The sequence below is a fragment of the Cervus elaphus genome, chromosome X, assembly GCF_910594005.1.
Source record: "Cervus elaphus chromosome X, mCerEla1.1, whole genome shotgun sequence".
In the NCBI taxonomy this organism is placed as follows: Eukaryota; Metazoa; Chordata; class Mammalia; order Artiodactyla; family Cervidae; genus Cervus; species Cervus elaphus.
Genome location: NC_057848.1, coordinates 129,341,856 through 129,356,636, shown reverse-complemented (window position 1 = coordinate 129,356,636; position 14,781 = coordinate 129,341,856). Strand labels below are relative to the sequence as shown.

The window sequence follows — 14,781 nt, the reverse complement described above, 5'->3', positions numbered from 1 at the left end:
AATAATGAGCGATGTTGAGCACCTTTTCATGTGTTTGTTAGCCATCTGTATGTCTTCTTTGGAGAAATGTCTGTTTAGTTCTCTGGCCCATTTTTTGATTGGGTCATTTATTTTTCTGGAATTGAGCTGCAGGAGTTGCTTGTATATTTTTGAGATTAATCCTTTGTCTGTTTCTTCATTTGCTATTATTTTCTCCCAATCTGACGGCTGTCTTTTCACCTTACTTATAGTTTCTTTTGTAGTGCAAAAGCTTTTAAGTTTCATTAGATCCCATTTGTTTAGTTTTGCTTTTATTTCCAATATTCTGGGAGGTGGGTCATAGAGGACCCTGCTGTGATTTATGTCGGAGAGTGTTTTGCCTATGTTCTGCTCTAGGAGTTTTATAGTTTCTGGTCTTACATTTAGATCTTTAATCCATTTTGAGTTTATTTTTGTGTATGGTGTTAGATAGTGTTCTAGTTTCATTCTTTTGCAAGTGGTTGACCAGTTTTCCCAGCACCACTTGTTAAAGATGTTGTCTTTTTTCCATTGTATATCCTTGCCTCCTTTGTCAAAGATAAGGTGTCCATAGGTTCGTGGATTTATCTCTGGGCTTTCTATTCTGTTCCATTGGTCTATATTTCTGTCTTTGTGCCAGTACCACACTGTCTTGATGACTGTGGCTTTGTAGTAGAGTCTGAAGTCAGGCAGGTTGATTCCTCCAGTTCCATTCTTCTTTTTCAAGATTACTTTGGCTATTCGAGGTTTTTTGTATTTCCATACAAATTGTGAAATTCTTTGGTCTAGTTCTGTGAAAAATACCGTTGGTAGCTTGATAGGGATTGCATTGAATCTATAGATTGCTTTGGGTAGAATAGCCATTTTGACAATATTGATTCTTCCAATCCATGAACACGGTATGTTTCTCCATCTGTTTGTGTCCTCTTTGATTTCTTTCATCAGTGTTTTATAGTTTTCTATGTATAGGTCTTTTGTTTCTTTAGGTAGATATACTCCTAAGTATTTTATTCTTTTTGTTGCAATGGTGAATGGTACTGTTTCCTTAATTTCTCTTTCTGTTTTTTCATTGCTGGTATATAGGAATGCAAGGGATTTCTGTGTGTTAATTTTATATCCTGCAACTTTACTATATTTGTTGATTAGTTCTAGTAATTTTCTGGTAGAGTCTTTAGGGTTTTCTATGTAGAGGATCATGTCATCTGCAAACAGTGAGAGTTTCACTTCTTCTTTTCCTATCTGGATTCCTTTTACTTCTTTTTCTGCTCTGATTGCTGTGGCCAAAACTTCCAACACTATGTTGAACAGTAGTGTACCACTGCTTTCTTATCCATTCATCTGCTGATGGACATCTAGGTTGCTTCCATGCCCTGGCTATTATGAACAATGCTGCGATGAACATTGGGGTACACGTGTCTCTTTCAATTCTGGTTTCCTCAGTGTGTATGCCCAGCAATGTGATTGCTGGGTCATATGGCAGTTCTATTTCCAGTTTTTCAAGGAATCTCCACACTGTTCTCCATAGTGGCTATATTAGTTTGCATTCCCACCAACAGTGTAAGAGGGTTCCTTTTCCTCCACAGCCTCTCCAGCATTTATTGCTTGTAGACTTTTGGATAGCAGCCATTCTAACAGACATGAAATAGTATCTCATTGTGGTTTTGATTTGCATTTCTCTGATAATGAGTGATATTGAGCATCTTTTCATGTGTTTGTTATCCCTCTGTATATCTTCTTTGGAGAAATGTCTGTTTAGTTCTCTGGCCCATTTTTTTTTTTTTTTTGATGGGGTCATTTATTTTTCTGGAATTGAGCTGAAGGAGTTGCTTATATATTTTTGAGATTAATCTTTGTCAGTTGCTTCACTTGCTATTACCTTACCCCATTCTGAAGGGTGTCTTTTCACCTTGCTTATAGTTTCCTTCGTTGTGCAAAAGGTTTTAAGTTTAATTAGGTCCTATTTTGTTATTTTTGCTTTTATTTCCAATATTCTGGGAGGTGGGTCATAGAGGATTCTGCTGTGGTTTAGGTCAAATAGTGTTTTGCCTATGTTTTCCTCTAGGAGTTTAATAGTTTCTGGTCTTACCTTTAGATCTATAATCCATTTTGAGTATATTTTTGTGTACAGTGATAGGAAGTGTTCTCATTTCATTCTTTTACAAGTGGTTGACCTGTTTTCCCAGCATCACTGTTAAAGAGATTGTCTTTTCTCCATTGTATGTTCTTGCCTCATTTGTCAAGGATAAAGTGTCCATAGGTGCATGGATTTATCTCTGGGCTTTCAATTTTGTTCCGTTGATCTATATTTCTGCCTTTGTGACAGTACCATACTGTCTTGATGACTGTGGACTTGTAGTATAGCCTGAATTCAGGCAGGTTGATTTCCTCCAGTTCCATTCTTCTTTCTCAAGATTGCTTTGGCTATTTGAGGTTTTTTGTATTTCCATACAAATTGTGAAATTATTTGTTCTAGTTCTGTGAAAAATACCGTTGGTCGCTTGACAAGGATTGCATTGAATCTATAGGTTGCTTTGGGTAGTATATTTATTTTCACTATATTTATTCTTCTGATCCATGAACATGGTATATTTCTCCATCTATTTGTGTCCTCTTTGATTTCTTTCATCAGTGTTTTATAGTTTTCTATATATAGTTCTTTTGTTTCTTTAGGTAGATATATTCTTAAGTATTTTATTCTTTTCATTGCAATGGTGAATGGAATTGTTTCCTTAATTTCTCTTTCTGTTTTCTCATTGGTAGTGTATAGGAATACCAGGGATTTCTGAGTGTTAATTTTATATCTTGCAACTTTACTATATTCATTGATTAGCTCTAGTAGTTTTCCAGTGGAGTCTTTAAGGTCTTCTATGTAGAAGATCATGTCATCTGTAAACAGTGAGTTTTACTTCTTCTTTCTCAATCTGGATTCCATTCTTTTTTTTTTTTTTCTGCTCTGATTGCTGTGGCCAAAACTTCCAAGACTATGTTGAAAGTAGTGGTGAGAGTGGGCACCCTTGCTTTGTTCCTGACTTTACGGGAAACGCTTTCAATTTTTCACCATTGAAGATAATGTTTGCTGTGGGTTTGTCATATATAGCTTCTATTATGTTGAGGTATATTCCTTCTTTCCTGTTTTCTGGAGGGTTTTTATCATAAATGGATGTTGAATTTTGTCAAAGGCTTTCTCTGCATCTATTGAGATAATCATATGGTTTTTATCTTTTAATTTGTTAATGTTGTGTATTACATTGATTGATTTGTGGATATTGAAGAATCCTTGCATCCCAGGGATAAAGCCCACTTGGTCATGATATATGATCTTTTTGATATGTTGTTGGATTCTGTTTGCTAGAATTTTGTTCAGGATTTTTGCATCTATGTTCATCAGTGATATTGGCCTGTAGTTTTCTTTGTTTGTGGCATCTTTGTCTGGTTTTGGTAATAGGGTGATGGTGGCCACATAGAATGAGTTTCAGGGTTTATCTTCCTCTGAAATTTTCTGGAGAGTTTGAGTAGGATAGTTGTCAGCACTTCTCCAAATTTTTGGTAGAATTCAGCTGTGAAGCCATCTGGTCCTGGGCTTTTGTTTGCTGGAGGATTTTTACTATAGTTTCAATTTCCGTGCTTGTGATGGGTCTGTCAAGATTTTCTATTTCTTCTTGGGTCAGTTTTCAAAAATTATACTTTTCTAACAATTTGTCCATTTCTTCCAAATTGTCCATTTTATAGGCATATAGTTGCTGCTAGTAGTCTCTTATGATCCTTTGTATTTCTGTGTTGTCTGTTGTGATTTCTCCATTTTCATCTCTAATTTTGTTGGTTTGATTCTTCTCTCTTTGTTTCTTGATGAATCTGGCTAATGGTTTGTCAATTTTATTTATCTTCTCAAGGAACAAGCTTTTAGCTTTGTTCATTTTTGCTATGGTCTCTTTTGTTTCTTTTGCATTTATTTCTACTCTAATTTTTAAGATTTTGTTCCTTCTACTAACCCTGGGGTTCTTCATTTCTTCGTTTTCTAGTTCCTAGTGTAGAGTTAGGTTATTTATTTGACTTTTTCTTGTTTCTTGAAGTAAGGCTGTATTTCTCTGAACCTTCCCATTAGCACTGCTTTTACAGTGTCCTGTAGGTTTTGGGTTGTTGTGTTTTCATTTTCATTCATTTCTATGAATATTTTGATTTCTTTTTTTATTTCTTCTGTGATTTGTTGGTTATTCAGCAGCCTGTTGTTCAGCCTGCATATGTTGGAATTTTTAATAGTTTTTCTCCTGTGATTGACGTCTAATCTTACTGCATTTTGGTCAGAAAAGATGCTTGGAATGATTTCAGTTTTTTTTTTTTTTTAATTTATCGAGGCTAGATTTATGGCCCAGTTTGTGATCTATCCTGGAGAAGGTTTCATGTGCACTTGAGAAAAAGGTGAAATTGATTGTTTTGGGGTGAAATGTCCTATAGATATCAATTAGGTCTAACTGGTCTATTGTAGCAATTAAAGTTTGTCTTTTCTTGTTAATTTTCTGTTTAGTTGATATATCCATAGATGTGAGTGGGGAATTAAAGTTTCCCACTATTATTGTGTTATTGTCAATTTTCCCTTTCATACTTGTTAGCATTTGCCTTACATATTGTGGTGCTCCTATGTTGGGTGCATATATTTTTATAATTGTTCTATCTTCTTCTTGGATTGATCCTTTGATCATTATGTAGTGTCCTTCTTTTTCTCTGTTCACAGCCTTTATTTAAAGTCTATTTTAGATGATATGAGTATTGCTACTCCTGCTTTCTATAGAGACCAGAAGATCTCTATTTGTGTGGAATATCTTTTTCCAGCCCTTCACTTTCAGTCTGTATGTGTCCCTTGTTTTCAGGTGGGTCTCTTGTAGACAACATATATAGGAGTCTTGTTTTTGTATCCAGACTTTGTCTTTTAGTTGGGGCATTCAACCCATTTACATTTAAGGCAATTATTGATAACTATGATGCCATTGCCATTTACTTTGTTGTTTTGGGTTTGAGTTTATACATCCTTTCTGTGTTTCCTGTCTAGAGAAGATCCTTTAGCATTTGTTGCAGAGCTGGTTTGGTGGTGCTAAATTCTCTCAGATTTTGCTTGTCTGTAAATGTTTTGATTTCTGCTTTACATTTGAATGATATCCTTGCTGGGTACAGTAATCTAGGTTGTAGGTTTTTCTCTTTCATCACTTTAAGTATGTCCTGCCATTCCCTACTGGCCTGAAGAGTTTCTATTGAAAGATCAGCTGTTATCCTTATGGAAATCCCCTTGTGTGTTATTTGTTATTTTTCCCTTGCTGCTTTTAATATTTGTTCTTTGTGTTTGATCTTTGTTAATTTGATTAATATTTGTCTTGGGGTGTTTCATCTTGGGTTTATTCTGTTTGGGACTCTCTGGGTTTCTTGGACTTGGGTGACTATTTTCTTACCCATTTTAGGGAAGTTTTCAACTATTATCTCCTCAAGTATTATCTCATGGTCTTTCTTGTTGTCTTCTTCTTCTGGGATTCCTATGATTCGAATGTTGGGGTGTTTCACATTGTCCCAGAGGTCTCTGAGGTTGTCCTCATTTCTTTAAATTCTTTTTTCTTTTTTCCTATCTGCTTCATTTATTTCTACCATTCTATCTTCTACTTCACTTATCCTACCTTCTGCCTCTGTTATTCTACTTTTGGTTCTCTCCAGAGTGTTTTTGATCTTATTTATTGCATTATTCATTATATATTGACTCTTTTTTATTTCTTCTAGGTCCGTGTTAAAGATTTCTTGTATCTTCTCAGTTCTTGTCTCCAGGCTATTTATCTGTAACTCCATTTTGTTTTCAAGATTTTAGATCATTTTCACTATCATTTTTCTGAATTCTTTATCAGGTAGGTTCCCTATCTCTTCTTCTTCTTTTTTTTTTTTTTTTTGGTTCGGCGGGCATTTATCCTGTCCCTTTACCTGTTGAGTATTTCTCTGCCTTTTCCTCTTGCTTACATTGCTGTGTTTGGGGTGGCCTTTCCGTATTCTGGCAGTTTGTGGTTCCTCTTTATTGTGGAGATTCCTCACGGTGGGTGTGGTTGGACAGGTGGCTTGTCAAGGTTTCCTGGTTAGGGAAGCTTGTGTCGGTGTTCTGGTGGGTGGCGCTGGATTTCTTCTCTCTGGAGTGCAATGAAGTGTCCAGTAATGAGTTTTGAGATGTTGGTGGGTTTAGTGTGACTTTGGGCAGCCTGTATATTGAAGCTCAGGGCTATGTTCCTGTGTTGCTGGAGAATTTGTGCAGTATATCTTGCTCTGGAACTTGTTGGCTCTTGGGTGGTGCTTGGTTTCAGTTTAGATATGGAGGCTTTTGGATGAGCTCTTATTGATTAATGTTCCCTGTAGTCAGGAGTTCTCCGTTATTCTCAGGTTTGAACTTAAGCCTCCTGCTTCTGAATTTCAGTTTTATACTTACAGTAGCCTCAAGATTTCTCCATCTATACAGCACCAATGATAAAACATCTAGGTTAATGATGAAAAGTTTCTCCCAGTGAGGGACACCTGGAGAGGTTCATAGTTTTACATGGAGGAGAGAAGAGGGAGGAGGGAAGATAGAGGTGACCAGGAGGAGGAGAGGGGAAATCAAAAGGGCAGAGAGCAAGCTAGCCAATAATCAATTCCCTATGGGTCTCCACAGTCTGGACCCCTCAGGTATGTTCACAGAGTTACACAGAGAAGAGAAGAGTGAGGAAGGAGACAGAGGTGACCAGGAGGAGAAAAGGGGGAATCAAAAGGAGAGAGACAGATTGAGCCAGTAATCATTTCTCTAAGTGTTCTCCACAGCCCGGAAGACACAAAGAGATTCAGAGAGTTGGGTAGAGAAGAGAAGGGGGAGGGAGGAGATAGAGGTGACCTGGTGAGAAAAAGGAGAGTCAAAAAGGGGAGAAAGCAATCAAGCCAGTAATCACACTCCCAAGTAAAAATGGGTGCTGAAGATTGGGTTCTTAAAGGTATAAAATTGATAACAAATACCAAAAATCAAAGATTAAAAATCTAGAGTAGAGTTTAGACTCTCAAAAATACAATATTAAAAAAAAATAATAAAGTCACAAAAATTCTAAAATATATATATGTATATGAAATTTGCTTTAAAAATTGGGCCTTTTCCGTACATCAATGTCTCTTTTTCTGTTTTCCATATAGGGTTATTGTTACCATCTTTCTAAATTCCATATATATGCGTTAATATGCTCGGGGCTGGTGTACTTGGAAGACCCAGAGGGATGGGGTGGGGAGGGAGGTGGGAGGGGGGATTGGGATGGGGAATACATGTAAACCCATGGGTGATTCATGCCAATGTATGGCAAAAACCACTACAGTATTGTAAAACAATTAGCCTCCAACTAGTAAAAATAAATGAAAAAAAAATACTCTACCTAAAAAATAAATAAATAAATAAAAAATAAAAATTGGGCCTTTGTTTTGAAAGGTAATAGTAGATTATAAAAACAAAAATTAAAGGAGTAATAGAGGACTTAAAAATAAAAAAAATAAAAATTAAAAAAATGATAATAGTAAAAATATGTCTAAGAATTTCTCTGGATCTTTTTTTTTCATTCACTTTTATTAGTTGGAGGCTAATTATTTTACAATATTGTAGTGGTTTTTACCATACATTGACATGAATTTCTCTGGAACTCTTGAGGGCAGTGTGTGGTCAGTTCAGTTTCAGATAGTTCCTTGATCCAGCTTTATACTTCTCAAGATCTATAGGCCCCTTCCAATGTAGTCAGTCCTAACTACAGGGTTTTAATCTGTTTGCACCTGTCACTTCCAAAGTGGTTCCCTTTGGTTTTTTTAGCTTCTGTTTGCTGGTCTCTTCAGTGTTTAATTTCCACCCTGACACAAGGGGGCGAAGGTGGTCACTTATTTAGGCTCACTTGTTCAGTCGTGCTGTGAGGGAGGGAGAAACACTGCAAACAAATATCACTGGCATGTGCTCACAGTGTTTCAGCTGCACTGGGTTTGCCCCCACTCATGGTGTGTGTGCTTTCATAGTCTACACTTCTCAGGCTCTAGGTTGCTCTGCCGGGAACTGTCTGAGGCGGGCCCTGGGTTGTGTGCACTTTCCAGGTCTAAGCCGCTCAGTTTCAGGTTCTCGAGTACTCCCCAAAGGCACAGACTGGGTTGGGCCTGTGTTTTGTGCCCTTTCCAGGTCTGAGCAGCTCAGGTGACCAGGTACTTGGTGAGCACAGTCACCTCCAGGTGGGCGGTGCTTCTTATTGCCTCCCCCATTCCAGCTGCTCAGTTTTCTGGGTGTACAATGGGCATGCCTTCTCAGGTGTGCTGTGTGTCTCTTCTGGGGAGCTGATCTCTGTCTGTGACCCTCACAGTGGATGTCAACTGTCCAGAATCCCAAGAACTCTTGGTTAGCAATGGAGCCTGTTTGCAATTTGGTAGAGGATGCCTCTCTGGGGCTGCGATTGCACCTTTCTGGCTCTGGCTTCCCCTGGCCTGCTTGTCTCCGACAGGGAATGGGCTGGTTCACAGCCTGCTAGGTCTCCTCTGGTATTTGCTCAGTCCTTTGTTCTGTGAGTGGGCCTGGCATTGCCTCAGGTTAGGGCTTTTTGCAAGATGGTTCTCTCTCTCTCTCTTTTTATTTCTCTCTCTCTCTGGCTACCCACAGTTTGAATTGCTATCTAACATTAGTTCCCTGGGATTGCCCTCAGGGCATTCGTGCCTGGTCCTTACCATAAGTAATGCAGCCCACACCTCCCTGTTCAGCCGCTGCTTGCTGGTGGTGGCTGCAAGCACTGGGAGTTGCTGTTAGGCATGTAATCTGTGGGTTTTAATTATTTATTTATTTATTTTTCCTCCCAGTTATGTTGCCCTCTGAGATTCCAAGTTTCCCCACAGACCCACAGGTGAGAGTGTTTTCTGGTGTTTGGAAACTTCTGTTTTAAGACTCCCATCTTGGGATGGATCTCCGTCCTTACCTCTTTTGTCTCTCTTTTTATCTTTTTTTATTTTGTCCTGCCTCCTTTAGAAGACAATGGGCTGCCATTCTGGGTGCCTGATGTCCTCTGCCAGCATTCAGAAGTTGTTTTGTGGAATTTGCTCAGCGTTCAAATGTTCTTTTGATGAATTTGTGGGGGAGAAAGTGGTCTCCCCATCCTATTCCTCTGCCATCTTAGGACGCCATTTATGTCTTTAATCCATTTTATCTTTGTGTATGGTGTTAGGAAGTGTTCTAATTTCATTCTTTTATGTGTAGCTGTCCAGTTTTCCCAGCACCATTTACTGAAGAGACTTTCCTTGCCCCATTGTATAGTCTTGCCTCCTGTGTCAAAAATAAGGTACCCATAGGTGCATGTGTTTTCTTCTGGGTTTTCTATTTTGTTCCATTGGTCTATATTTCTGTTTTTGTTCCAGTACCATATTGTCTTGATGACTGTAGCTTTGTAGTATAATCTGAAGACAAGAAGGTTGATTCCTCCAGGTCTATTCTTATTTCTCAACACTGTTTTGGATATTCGGGGTCTTTGTGTTTCCATAATAAATGTGACATTTTTTCTTCTAGCCCACTCACTAGTTCTGTGAAAAATGTCATTGGTAATTTGATAGGGATTGCATTGAATCTGTAAATTGCATCTGGTAGTATATTCTTTTTCACAATATTGATTATTCCTACTCAGGAACATGAAGTAACTCTCCATCTGTTTATGTCGTCTTTGATTTCTTTCAATATTGTCATAATAGTCTCTGTACTATCTGAGGAGGCCTTACAAATAGCTGTGAAAATAAGAGAATTGAAAAGCAAAGGAGAAAAGGAAAGATATTCCCATTTGAATGCAGAGTTCTAAAGAATAACAAGGAGAGATAAGAAAGCCTTTCTCAGTGACCAATGCAAAGAAATAGAGGAAAACAACAGAACAGGAAAGACTGAGATCTCTTCAAGGAAATTAGAGATACCAAGGGGACATTTCATGCAAAGATGGGCTCGATAAAGGACAGAAATGGTGTGGACCTAACAGAAGCAGAAGATATTAAGAAGAGGTGGCAAGAATACACAGAACTATACGAAAACGTTCTTCAAGACCCAGCTAATCATGATGGTGTGATCACTCACCTAGACATCCCGGAATGTGAAGTCAAGTGGGCCTTAGAAAGCATCACCACGAACAAAGCTAGTGGAGGCGATGGAATTCTAGTTGAGCTATTTCAAATCCTGAAAGATGACGCTGTGAAAGTTCTGCACTCAATGTGCCAGCAAATTTGGAAAACTCAGGAGTGGCCACAGGACTGGAAAAGGTCAGTTTTCATTTCAATCCCAAAGAAAGGCAATGCCAAAGAATGCTCAAACTACCGCACAATTGTCCTCATGTCACACGCTAGTAAAGTAATGCTCAAAATTCTCCAAGTCAGGCTTCAGCAATACGTGAACCATGAACTTCCAGATGTTCAAGCTGGTTTTAGAAAAGGCAAAGGAACCAGAGATCAAATTGCCAACAACCGCTGGATCATCAAAAAAGCAAGAGAGTTAGAGAAAAATATCTTTTTCTGCTTTATTGACTATGCTGAAGCCTTTGACTGTGTGGATCACAATCAACTGTGGAAAATTCTTCAAGATATTGGAATACTAGACCACCTGACCTGCCTCTTGAGAACCTGTATGCAGGTCAGGAAGCAACAGTTAGAACTGGACATGGACCAACAGCCTGGTTCTAAATAGGAAAAGGAGTACATCAAGGCTGTATGTTGTTACCCTGCTTATTTAACTTCTATGCAGAGTACATCATGAGAAATGCTGGGTTGGAAAAAGCACAAACCGTAATCAAGATTTCCGGGAGAAATATCAGTGATCTCAGATATGCAGATGACACCACCCTTATGGCAGAAAGTGAAGAGAAACTAAAAAGCCTCTTGATGAAAGTGAAAATGTTGGCTTAAAGCTCAACATTCAGAAAAGTAAGATCATGGCATCTGGTCCCATCACTTCATGGGGAATAGATGGGGAAACAATGGAAACAGTGTCAAACTTTATTTTTGGGGGCTCCAAAATCACTGCAGATGGTGATTGCAACCATGAAATTAAGACACTTACTCTTTGGAAGGAAAGTTATGACCAACCTAGATAGCATATTAAAAAGCAGAGACATTACTTTGCCAACAAAGTTCTGTCTAGTCAAGGCTATGGTTTTTCCAGTGGTCATGTATGGATGTGAGAGTTGGACTGTGAAGAACGCTGAGAGCTGAAAAATTGATGCTTTTGAACTGTGGTGTTGGAGAAGACTCTTGAGAGTCCCTTGGACTGCAAGGAGATCCAACCTGTCCATCCTAAAGGAGATCAGTCCTGGGTGTTCATTGGAAGGACTGATGCTGAAGCTGAAACTCCAATACTTTGGCCACCTTGTGCGAAGAGTTGAGTCATTGGAAAAGACCCTGATGCTGGGAGGGATTGGGGGCAAGAAGAGAAGGGGACAACAGGCGATGAGATGGCTGGATGGTGTCACCGACTTGATGGACATGGGTTTGAGTAAACTCTGGGAATTGGTGATGGACAGAGAGGCCTGGCGTGCTGCGATTCATAGAGTCACAAAGTGTCGGACATGACTGAGCGACTGAACTGAACTGATAGTACTTTCGTATCCTTAGATAAGTTTATTCCTAGATAATTCTTTTTGTTGCGATGGTGAATGAGATTGATTCCTTAATTTCTCTTTGTAATTTTTCATAGTTAGTATATAGAAATGCAACTGATTTCTGTGTGTTGATTTTGTATCCTGCAACTTTTCTAAATTCACTGATTTTCTCTAGTAGTTTTCTGACACTATCTTTAGGGCTTTCTATGTATAGTATCACGTCATCTGCAAACAGTGAGAGCTTTACTTCTTTTCTGATCCGGATTCCTTTTATTTATTTTTCTTCTCTGATTGCTGTAGCTAGGCCTTCCAGAACTATATTGAATAATAATGGAAAAAGTGGACACCCTTGGCTTGTTCCTGATCTTAGGGGGAATGCTTTCAGTTTATCACCACTGAGAATAATGTTTGCTGTAGGCTTATCATATATGGCCATTCCTATGTTAAGGTAGGTTTCTTCTATGCCCAGTTTTTGAAGAGTTTTAATCATAAATTGGTGCTGAATTTTGTCAAAGTCTTTTCCTGCATGTATTGGGATGATCATATGGTTTTTATCTTTCAATTTGTTAATATAGTGTATCACATTGATTTGCATATATTGAAGAATCCTTAACTCACTGGAATAAACCCAACTTGAACCTGGTGTATGAGATTTTTGATGGGTTGTGGAGTTCTGTTCGCTAAAATTTTGCTGAGGACTTTTGCATCTATGTTCCTCAGTGATATTGGCCTGTAGTTTTCTTTTTTTGTGTTGTGTTTGTCTGGTTTTGATATCAGTGTGATGGTGACCTCATAGAATGTATTTGAAAGTGTTCCTTCCTCTGCAATTTTTTGAAAGAGTTTTAGAAGGATAGGCGTTAGCTCCTCTTTAAATGCTTGGTACAATTCTCCTGTGAAGCCATTTGTTCTTGGGCTTTTATTTTTGAGGAGGGTTTTAATCACAGCATCAATTTCAGTGCTTGTAATTGGGTTGTTCATAATTTCTATTTCTTCCTGATTCAGCCTTGGAAGATTGAACTTTTCTAATAATCTGTCCATTTTTTCCAGATTATCCATTTTATTGTCATATATTTGTTCATAATAGTCTCTTATAATCCTTTGTATTGCTGCATTGTCTGTTGTAACCTCTCCTTTTTCATTTCTTATTCTGTTGACTCGATTCTTTTCTTTTTTTTTTTTTCTTCATGAGTCTGACCAAAGGTTTGGCAATTTCATTTATCTTCTCAGAGAATGAGCTTTTAGTTTTATTAATCTTTATGATTGTATCTTCCTGCTCACTGATTCATTCTTCTGCTTCAGATATTCTGTGATTGATTTCTTCTAGAGAATTTTTAGTTTCAGTAATTGTTTTGTTTGACTCTGTATATTTATGCTTTAATTCTTCTAGGTCTTTGTTATTTGATGCTTGCATTTTCTCCATTTTGTTTTCAAGGTTTTTGATTATCTTTACCATCATTTTTCTGAAATTTTTTCAGGTTATTTGCCTATTTCCTCTTCATTTATTTGGACTTCTGTGTTTCTAATTTGTTCCTTCATTTGTGTAGTATCTCTCTGCCTCCTAATTATTTATTTATTTTTTTACTTACTGTGTTTGAGGTCTCCTTTTCCAAGGCTTCAAGGTTGAATTCTTTCTTCCTTTTGGTTTCTGCCCTCCTAAGTTTGGTCCAGTGGTTCATGTAAGCTTCGTATAGGGTGAGAGTTGTGCTGAGTTTTTTTTTTGTTTGTTTGTTTGCTTGCTGTTCCTCTGATAGGCAAGGCTGAGTGAGGTGGTACTCCGTCTGCTGATGATTTGGTTTGTAGTTTTGCTTGTTCTTTAGATGAGGCATCATGCACATGGTGCTACTGGTCGTTGGGTGATGCTGGGTCTTGTATTCAAGTGGTTTCCTTTGTGAGAGTTCTCATTATTTGATACTCCCTAGGGTTAGTTCTTTGGTAGTCTAGGGTCTTGGAGTCAGTGCTCCCACTCCAAAGGTTCAGGGCTTGATCTCTGGTCAGGAATGAAGATTCCACAAGTGGTTTGTTATGGCATTAAGTGAGATTAAAACAAATACCCAAAAAGGAGAAACCAAAGATGAACCCCAGACAAATGGCAGTTACAAAATCAGTCAAAGAATAATTAAAATAATGCAATATACACATATACAGATACATCCATCAGCAAAGTCTAAACAGTCCAAGAAAAATAAAGTAGAGTAGATAGACCCAACAAACAAAGGAAATAAAATATCATATTTACCAGTTGAGAACAAAGCTAATTAAGGCACAAACCAGAAAACAAATCTAAAGCAAGGTGCCAAATGGGGAATAAAGCAATGAAACAAAACTGACAAATATGTTGGGAGGAAATGAAAAAATGAAAAGAAAGCAAGAATAGATATGCAAAGTTAAATATAGGTATATGAAGAAGATTTATATATATATATAATATGTATAATATATTTATAATTTATATTTATATAATTTATATATAAAAATGTATTTTTATATATTTATTATATATATAATTTGTATATAATTTATATTTATAACATATATATATATATATATAAGAAAAGAAAAATAGGAAGCTGAAAGAGAAAAAGGAAAATTCTACAGGACTGCAAAAGTCCAACCTAGAGGCAGAGGCTTATAACAATAAAAAGTATGACTGAATATACACAAATACATACACACACACAAGCAAAATCAGAACAGTCCAACAAAAATAAAGCACAATAGATTGACCCGGCGAACAAAGGAAACCAAAAAGTATATCTACTAGTTGAGAATAAAACTAACTAAAGAACAAGCTAGAAAACAAAACTAAATCAATGGGCCAATTGAGGAATAAAGCAATGAAAATAAAACTAACCAGTATGTTGAGAGGAGAGGAAAGAAAGAAAAGAAAGAAAGAATAGATATGCAAAGTTAGAGGTAGATAAAGAAGATTTATATACATTAAAGTTTAGCTGCAAGGGGAATAGAATAGTAGGAAAGCAAACAAAGGAATAAATGTAGAAAAAATAATAATAGGTTAGAAAAATTAAAGTTATAAAAAGAGAAAAGGGGAAAAAAAAGAAAATTCCACAGAACTGCAAAAGCCCAACATAGAGGCAGAGGTTTATGACAACAATTAAATATGTGACTGAGGGAGAAAAAAAAAAGCTCAAAAGCTTAATTAGATTTCATAGTG

The 14,781-nt window shown here is 37.3% G+C and overlaps 1 long non-coding RNA gene across 1 annotated transcript in view; it reads right to left on the bottom strand.

Annotated features, from left to right (window-relative positions):
• Nucleotides 1-3,770, bottom strand: part of LOC122690841 — a 29,125-nt gene extending 25,355 nt beyond the window's left edge. The window contains exon 1 of the long non-coding RNA XR_006340120.1: nt 3,691-3,770. This is a non-coding gene — a long non-coding RNA (uncharacterized LOC122690841). The remainder of the gene's footprint in view (nt 1-3,690) is intronic.
• Between the last annotated feature and the right edge of the window lie 11,011 nt (nt 3,771-14,781).